A 9,288-nucleotide genomic window follows, 5' to 3' on the forward strand; every position below is an offset into this window, starting at 1 on the left:
CTTTATTTTCCATTAATACAGAAAATGAACCTCTAAACGTTCCATCACTAACTGTGGCTAAAGCTGCTGCTAGCTGGTTTACTCATGATCGGAGGCTGGTTCCTTTGAATACAGTTGGAGAATGGTAAATTGACAATGACTAATAACGGTTATCTAACACGTAAACACTGTTTTATAAAATACAGAAAGTGAACCTCTAAACGTTACAGCGCTGACAGAGAGTATATTTTTTCCTAAATGTGGCTAAAGCTGCTGCTAGGTGGTTTACTCTCCGATCGGAGGCTGTTTATTTTATACACAGTTAGAGAATGGTGAATTTACAATGATTAATAACAGCTATCTAACACTTAGATGCTGTTATTATTAAACTTACCTTTTATTATATCCTTAACATTATGAGAAAGCGGGAATTTTTCAGCTTGGTTCCCAAGGCAAAATCACACCGGAAGTAAAGAAACCCAGTTTCGAGTTATGGCAGCCATTGTCTGACGTCACTGTGAAAAGGGTCTATTCCTTAGGCCTGTGACCTTTTGAGGTCTCTTCTGAAACACTTAAGAGTTCAAACACCAAATATACTTTAACATGTATTAATACACACAGCTGAAATGTCGTAGTGTTAGCACAGAAGCTAAGATCTGGGGATTCAGCCAATCAGTGGCAAGCAAGACAAATGGCGCTTCTGGATTGGCTGCTTTGCCAACAGCAGGCGATGGCAGCTAGCATAGCATCCGGGTTCTTCAGCTTCCCAAGCGCATTTAGGATTGAGTGTTGACAAGGTCAGAGTTCAGGCCCTCTGGCCCCCCTCCAGGTGAACGCGACAGTCCAGACCTGTTTCCGGAGCCGCCTTCAGTCCTGCCTGGTGTCATTTCAGATCTGTGTTTAGCTGTTGACGACGCCCTGCCGCCATTCTCAGACCTGGACCCGCGGCTCATTTGTCTCGACGCGCGTTAATGTTTGTGTCGTTTTTTCATTCAGTCCTCCATGGATCCTCTGTTCCCACCCTGCGCCCAGAGGTCGGTAAGCGGCTCAGCGTTTCAGCGGCTGGAAATCCCCCCAATGCGCACAATGAGGCCAGATATGATACCTCAGCACTGCAGGCAAGGGAGGCAGCCGGGGACAGCGCCGCTGCCTGGGAAAATCCTGCAGGAAATGCGACCAATTGTTGGTGATTGTATGGAGCGGCATTCTGATATGTGCTGAATAGGAAAGAGAAGAACGCTTAGCGCTGATCGCTGCTGCTGTTCAGAGCCTGTGAGTCATCTTGGTTTTGTGGATTGGTTTTTTTCTTCAGTGGTGGCGTTTCTCGCCTCTGCAGCTCGCATGTAGCATCGCATGTTCACATTACTCAGAAAGCACCTGCTGTTCTAGCCATCGCAGCTCTGGCTGTTGGGATGTGGCAGATAGAAGCTAAAAATACAGATCAATTTATTAATATGTCTTTGATTAAGACATTGAGGAAGTTTCTAGTAAGCCAAACCACTGGAGGCAGAAGGATGAATGTTTTCACACGTTACATTAATTAATGATTTTCTTCGATTTATCTGTTTAATCATTAGTTGGAGGGAAATCCTCCGTTCTGCTGGAAGCTGAAACTCCATCCAGTTACAAGGAATCTAAGTTAGCAGCTCTATTCTCTTTATTTCTATAATAACAGCAGCGATGGTCTGGAGGAAAATCATCCAGTTTGTAGTCAGACATTCACAACAGCTTCACTGCTGCTGAGTCAGCATGTGGCGACTGGGCAGCTGGAGGGAGCCGGTTAAAACAGCTGATGGCACATCCCAGACCGGGCCGGGCCCAGAGCGGGTCGGGCCCAGAGGGGGCCCAGACCGGGTCAGGTCCAGAGCGGGTCGGGCCCAGAGCGGGTAGGGCCCAGACCGGGTCAGGTCCAGACCGGGCCGGGCCCAGAGTGGCCGGGCCCAGAGGGGGCCCAGAGCAGGTCAGGTCCAGAGGGGGCCCAGAGCGGGTCAGGCCCAGAGGGGGCCCAGAGCGGGTCAGGTCCAGAGGGGGCCCAGACCAGGTAGGGCCCAGACCGGGTCAGGTCCAGAGGGGGCCCAGAGCGGGTCGGGCCCAGAGCAGGTAGGGCCCAGACCGGGTCAGGTCCAGACCGGGCCGGGCCCAGAGTGGCCGGGCCCAGAGGGGTCCCAGACCGGGCCGGGCCCAGAGCGGGTCAGGTCCAGTCCGGGTCAGGTCCAGAGGGGGCCCAAAGCGGGCCGGGCCCAGAGGGGTCCCAGACCGGGCCGAGCCCAGAGCGGGTCAGGTCCAGTCCGGGTCAGGTCCAGAGGGGGCCCAGAGCGGGCCGGGTCTCGCCACATCACATGTCTGCCATGACTGAGGCCTCACACTGACGTCCCCACCGCCATCAGAACCAGAACCTTCCCCAAGCCGTCTTTCTTCACCGCGCTCAGGTGAAACCTTGAAGGAGAGAAGGCTCATCCTTAGGCAGACGGGTTGCTTTTCTGAGAAATCTGCTGGGAAATGTCATTTACCCTTCGTCCTTCATGTGGTCTGAAGCTCCTCTTACACCATGTTTGCAAAACTGTTTCTTGCAAAACTAGTTTTGCTTTTGCTTTTACACCGGCAGCTTGGCTTTAATGAAAAATTAAAACCAATCAGTGATGAACTCTCCAGTCCTCAGCTGGTCTGCTGATCAGACAGGAGCTTTTCTCCAAACCTTTAAGCAAGGTGACTGGTGTAGCTGGAACTGATCAAATGTGGACTTTGCAGAGTTCTGCTGAGAACAGGATCTGTTTTGGCTCTGGAGGCTCGTTAATGTCTGACTTTTTTTAACCTGATTTATCATCAGTGTTCTGTTGGAAACTAACCTGTTTTCACAGCATCTGTTGTTGGGACGTGAACGTCGGTTGTCTGATTCGGTGAGAGTTGACTGATCTCAGAGAACAGCTGCTGTCTGAGCAGAGGACCTTCAGTCTGCAGGTGGCGCTCTTCCTGATGAGTCCAAAGTTACACCAAAGGCCTGAGTTCAGGGTGCACAGCCTGCTGAATGAGACGAGTAGCCAATCAGAAAGCGAGTTCCTGAATCCAGATGACCCAACAACTGTCATGGTGGACGTTGGAGACGGACTCTCTGGGGGGGAATGTGGTTTCATTTTGGCTCACATTTCCTAATAATAACTATAACTTTAGTCATAAAGGACTTTCACACAAAGTGCTGAAACAACTATAGGTACAAAATTAAGACTCATAAGACAAAGAAAACAAGTGGATCTTTAGGTTTGCTTCAGAAACCTCCACAGAACATGGCTGCCTTGTGCCTGGAGGGACAGCATTCCACAAAGATGGGAATGAAAGGAAAATGCATACTCTCCAAATGTTGTTCTTCTGGCTTTAGGGATTTCTAAAAGAGATTGAGATCAGAGAACATGGAGATGAAACGTACAGTTGTATTAGACCAGACTGATGTGAAGGCACCATTTCAGAGTCTGGAAGGTGAGCAGTAAGACCTGAAAGTCTGCTGGGACCGGACCAGGCAACCAGTGAAGGGATGGCGCTGCTGGACTAAACATTTCCCAGTTTTGGATAAAATACGAGCAGCGACATTTAGAACTTTCTGCAGACCTCAAACTTTTCTTCAGTAAACCAGAGAGAACGTGTGTGATTTTTGAATGATGAAACTTGTGATGATCCTGAAGTGATGTTGCATTCCTTGTCACCTTTTTTCATGAGACTCAGAGAGCACCCGCTAAATTATTGATAACCAGAGCCTAGAGATGGGCCTCTAGTGTAGACAATCAGCACAGTTACCAAATGCAGCAGATCATCAGCGCAACAGTGAAAGCAGAAGGAGTAATCTGATTACTCAGTGTTTCAGCCGTTCCTCTAAAGAATATTAGAAAATCATGAGCTGAACTGCAGGGGGTTGATTTGCTCCGAGTTGTCTCTCTGTGTTGAAGTCTAGAATTATGCATATTGGTCATAATGAGGTTTGAGAAATATTCATGGCAGTATTCAGCAGCTTCATCAGTTTCATGTTTTCCTAGAATGTTTAGGCCCTGGTGTTGGTGTGTATCGTCTCTCTGCAGAACGAATCCTCGGTCAGCTGAACTTGTAAGTTATCCTTCTTTTCAGACGTAGGAATGTACCGACGTTCCCTTTTGATAAGGAGAAAGACATATTGCAAGGCCAGGACAGAGGCAGGAAGAGGCTGTGACTATTTTGGTTGCTGGGTCCTACTGCACCGGACGACTGGAGACGACTGCCGCGGTGGGGGTGATGAGGACGGCTCAACTCCCAGCCTTCATCCTTTCTCCAGGAGCTCTGATTGTTCCTCTGCCACACAACCTGCCGTCTCCAACAAGGCCTCCGTTATCTTAAGCTTGGAGGGTGGCAGCGCTGCGGCTAAATTTAAACCCAAAAAGACGTTGAAAAAGAGATGATGTCAGGTTTTTTGTTGTAAAGGACAATCTCCTTTGTTTATGGGACATAATGATGGTTTGATCTAACAATGACTGCTTTTAGGAAAGGGTGGGATGACATGATGAGAGGATGGGAATGTTGGCCTCGGACTTTTTATAAATGTTGATGTAAATATGGAAAGATTTATGTGGAAACAGAAGCACTTGTTTGGGAAAAAAAGCTGCTGGAAAATGAAGTGTGTCATATCTTCTGCAGCTTGCAGCAAAATCCCTAAACTGTCCCTGAACTCTGAGCCGAACCCCTGATCAGGTGCAGCCAGGTGTTTTCATGGTTTTACTGCATGTTACAGAAACCTTCCAGGCAGAGGAGCGAACGTGTGAACCCAGTAACACCAGGAGGCCATGCAGAGATATTTATTGCACAGACAGAAGCACAGGCGCTCATGAATACTAGAAATGGGAGGAGAATGAACGTATGTTACAGGAAATGTGTTCTTGTTTTAGTTTTACTGGTAGGCAAGGTCTCTGGCTGCATCCTCCTAACTGACTTCAGGTCTGAATCCCTCGGGGACCAAACATTCGCTCAGCTAAAGCACCTACACATCCAGATTGCTTCACATCTGAGTCAGACAGTAGAAGCATGAGCAAAATCAGAAGTAATGTGTTTTTATGGATTGGCTGGGTGCTAAACTCGGGTGTCTGCAGGTTCAGTTCATGGACATTGGGAATATTCAGACCAGATTGAAATGAGAGCTGCAGGTCAAACCAGATGAAGCTCTGACTGCGTGAGCCACCATCAAACCTCCGTCTCACACGCACAGCCATGCAGCTGTGAATACCTAGAAGCAACATGCAAGCAGTCTCAGCGCATCGTCCCAACAGTTGCCCTGGCAGACTTCAGGGGCCTCTGCAGCCCACATGTCACCCACGCGTTCCTGTTGCTGCGCTCGTCTTACCGACTGCTCCGCCTGAGCCAGCTGGTGACAGCAACACTTCCTCTGCTGAGCCGCCCTGCTCTGCTCTCACCATCTGCAGCAACTGGCCAAAGCGTCGGGTTACCCACACAACTGGAGACCCATGATGTAGAGGACAGACACACACACACACACACACACACAGAGCAGCTCCAGTTGTGATGCCATATGTGGAGGTGCAGAGACGTCCAGATTGTTTATTGGGCTTCAAGATGCAGAAGAGCTGCAGACGGCTCACTGTTCCTGGAAGGTCCTTAACACAAAGTCCTGAAACACTCGGAGTGTTTTAGTGCCTGATTAGCGACTCAGAGGAGTTTAGGAGGGGAACGGATCCCAGAAGAAGGAAAAGGGGAAAAAGTTACACAATAATATCAGAACATGTCAAGTATTTTCCTCTTTTTCCAAATGTTTTAATGAAAGAACAGAATTGTATGAAAAGTAGTTTGCAGGATGGTAGCAGAATACACACACACACACACACACACACACACACACTTTCTAAGATCTGTGTTACAAACTAACTCATTGGCATTTCTTTTTAATTCAATTAATGTTAAGAAATACTGACTATATTATAAAAGCAAATATTTAAGTTCCTTGGTAGAGGTTGTAGTTTTAAAACCAGCAGAAAAAAGGTTGAACATTTTCCCATGTATGGATAAAAGCGAGCATCGCTGACATGTCAAATTACGCTGCTTAGAGACACAAACATGGGATTTTTCAGCTTAGATGCGTTTAAAGAGGAACAAATGATTCCTTTAGTTGTTCCGATCCAAATAAGGGAAAATTGGTCTGTTTGGATCAACGGCCAATTATTTCTTCCAGAGCTTGTAGTGAAAAAACACTCATATGATTTACTTAAATTAAACAGTGGTTTAAAGCTGCGATCATACAACCAACCAGGAAAGAAATGAAAATTAATGCTTTGAAATTGGCCAATGAGAACACAGGCAGGGCTTTTATTTGTAGCTTTCAGCAGCTCTGCTCTCTCTCATCTGAGCTCAAAACGCAATCAGTTACAAAGTTCTCATCTCCAGCGAATGACCCAGAGGAGCACCGGTCATAATCCCCATTACAGATACGATGCCATCCGTTAAGACATTGTTGGACGTCAAAATTAGAGGCAATAAATGTTTATGGTGGAAGAAAGTCACTGGCCTTCGTCTGACTTTTACTTATTTCAAAACAAAGTGCAACAGAACATGTTCCTGTTTTTCTGCTTTTGAAGAGCAGAAACGATAGTTTGAGATGTGATGCGTTTAATGATCGCTGGTCAGAGCCAATCAGGAGAAACTGGCTGATTTCAGTCTGACTGTGCAATCGGTGTGTCACCAAAACTTTTCAGTGTCCAACGGAGACCAGCATGAGGAGAAGGGTAACGACAGTCCCACCTGTCCACCTGGAGTGATGCCTTCAGGCGCTCTGAGTTCAGCTCGGTGCTTAGAGACAGCGCCCCCGCTGGTGGGGGCTGACAAAGGGCAGCACTGGCATGTGGCTGCATGGTATCCTTGGGAAAGTTTGCAGCTTGCGCTCCCACTGTGGATCATAGCTGGGGACAAATACCACATGGAACTGAGAGGAAGCCCGGCGGAGGGAGCACAGCCACAAGCACACAGGAATGTTTCACTTCAAAAGGAAAATGTTCACAGCCATCTCTCCAAGTCCATTTATCCCTTTACTCCTGTTTCAGAAGTTCTCTGCTATGCGTACCTCAGTTCAATGTGTGCTTGAGATAACCAGTGTTTACCAGCAGGGATATTAAAGCTGCTGTGTTCCAGCTGGAGGGTCGGCCCGCCTCTGTGCTGATGGGGCGGCGAGACGCAGCAAGGAAACCATGGAATCAGAAAAAACAGGAGATGCCATGTAAGAGTCAGTAAAAACAAAGTCATATATCATGTTTTTGTCTGGTGTAAAAACAGGAAATAAAGTCTGTAACAGATGGGATCAGTAGAATTATAATTTTTATAATTTTTAAAAAATGTTTCACATGTCCCGCTGCCGTGTGAAGAAGCTGGTTGGCTATGCAGATCTAAGGGTGATATCTGGGATGGTTTCCTAATTGCTTGATTCATTTTATTAAATCAGGATTGCCTCTAGCAGCAAATAGGTTGTTACATAAGGAAATGAACCTGTATGACCTTTCACCTTTTTGATCAAATAAATCTGAAAGTGTGTGTTTGAAGGAAAAAGTTTCAGTCGTGTTATCTTAACGTGTGAAAGTGTCGCCATTTCAGATGGAGCAGAGGAAGTAAAGCAGAGACTGTGTTTTACATTCGTACTGGACGTGGCCAGTAGTTGGTTAGGCTCAGAGCGAGCGGCCGGCCGACAGTGTGACGTGTGGCGGTACGCACCAGGGGCTGCTTACGATCTGCCATGATCGCAGCTGGTAGTTGCATTTACTCGATTACATTTACTTGAGTAACTTTAAAAGAAAAAAAAACTTTTAGGAATATTTTTAACTACACTGTACTTTTTCCTTGATTAATTTTCATTATCGCTACTCTTACTTGAATAAGACTTCTGGATTTTCTTCCTAATCAACTGAATGAAAAACAAACATGTTTTATCCAAAGATTTACCCGACACAGACACACACCTGCAGTTTGTTACTTTCATAAGTTTTACATTGAAAGAAAGATTTGGAAATATTTTATTTTGCCTGATTTTGTTAATTTTTGTTATGAGTTATTCTAACTTTTGTCCTTAAAATGCCAACATTTTCACTTAACTTTATATTTCTGTCCAACTGATGTAATTTTAAAATAATTATTATATAATCTGTTACTCGGTACTTGAGTAAACTTATTACCAAATCCGTTTTTACTCGAGTAATTTCTTGGATGGCTACTTTTTACTTGACTAAAAATATGATTAAGTAATAATCTTATTTGAGTACAAGTACTCTGGGCATAGCAGGAAAGAAGGAGAAGCTGTTGATGTCCTTTAACATCCTACCTCACCGACCAGCAGACCAAAGCCTAGAAAAGTCTGGAGGTGTAGCACTTCGGTACCAAACGGCTCCATGATAAATAAAATGTGGTCTTTGCCATGGTGAGTGTTACTTCATACTGTTAAGATGCTAGCAGCTAGCTGGGCTTCTTAAGAGCGACGCTAGCCGTTACAGAGCAGCTAACGAGCTGCTAAACTGTGATATTTAGTAATAATGTTGATTCCACATCTTACCACTGATCACCTCTGACTGTGGAACCAGTGAAGGTCCTGCGGCCTGATACTGGGAGCTCAACCGTCTGATCCAACATGGCGTCTCTTCCTTTAGCTTCCTCCGCTGCTCTGGAAGAAATGCCTCCGATTTGAGCTTCAGCTGTTGGTGGTTGAGGTCCAGTGAGTCCCATCTGTTTGAGTAACGGTACCCAAAGAGCTGGGGCAGCCTGGAAAGTCTCGTTTTAAACTAGCATTAGCCTAACAATTAATACTAAGCTTTAAACGAGCGTTTAACGGCAACCTGATGGCTAATAAAGCTACAAAAAGCAGGCAGGGCAGCTAACAGCGAGCTGATGAAGCGGCCCTGCAGATTCTCTTTGTTCGGTGAGCTTTTTAAATGTTTCACAAATATCTGGTTTCCATTTTTGTTCATTGTCTGTTTTTCAGAAGATGAATTCAGATAACCTTAATTTTGACTTTTGGCTTCATTGCAAAAGGTGAAATAAAATTAAATGGATCTGTATATTTAAACTTACAGTAGTTTCATTTTTTATTGTAGTGGTTTAATCTTATGGTGAAAAATATTTTCTAAAAGATGTTTTTACCATCTTGTTCCCTGTGTGGGGCAGCCATGTGAACTTTAGTCCCCGTTTTGTGTTGTCTCGGTTTCAGTTTTAAACTGTTTAATCATTTCTCTGACTGCAGAAAAGGGAACATTTAGGGGAAGTCCATATGCTCACAGCCATATGAGCATACCAAAAGTAGTAGATCATAAT

The 9,288-nt window shown here is 45.6% G+C and overlaps 1 long non-coding RNA gene across 1 annotated transcript; it reads right to left on the reverse strand.

Annotated features, from left to right (window-relative positions):
- Positions 1-6,696: 6,696 nt before the first annotated feature.
- On the reverse strand, positions 6,697-8,890 carry LOC106953383 (uncharacterized). Its single transcript, XR_001426191.1, has 3 exons — positions 8,534-8,890; positions 7,061-7,152; positions 6,697-6,899 (listed from the first exon to the last, which is right to left on the reverse strand). It is a non-coding gene; the product is annotated as an uncharacterized LOC106953383 (long non-coding RNA).
- Positions 8,891-9,288: the final 398 nt, after the last annotated feature.

Source organism: Poecilia latipinna, unplaced genomic scaffold, assembly GCF_001443285.1.
Source record: "Poecilia latipinna isolate Pla-1442-1.1 unplaced genomic scaffold, P_latipinna-1.0 Scaffold577, whole genome shotgun sequence".
Taxonomy (NCBI): domain Eukaryota; kingdom Metazoa; phylum Chordata; class Actinopteri; order Cyprinodontiformes; family Poeciliidae; genus Poecilia; species Poecilia latipinna.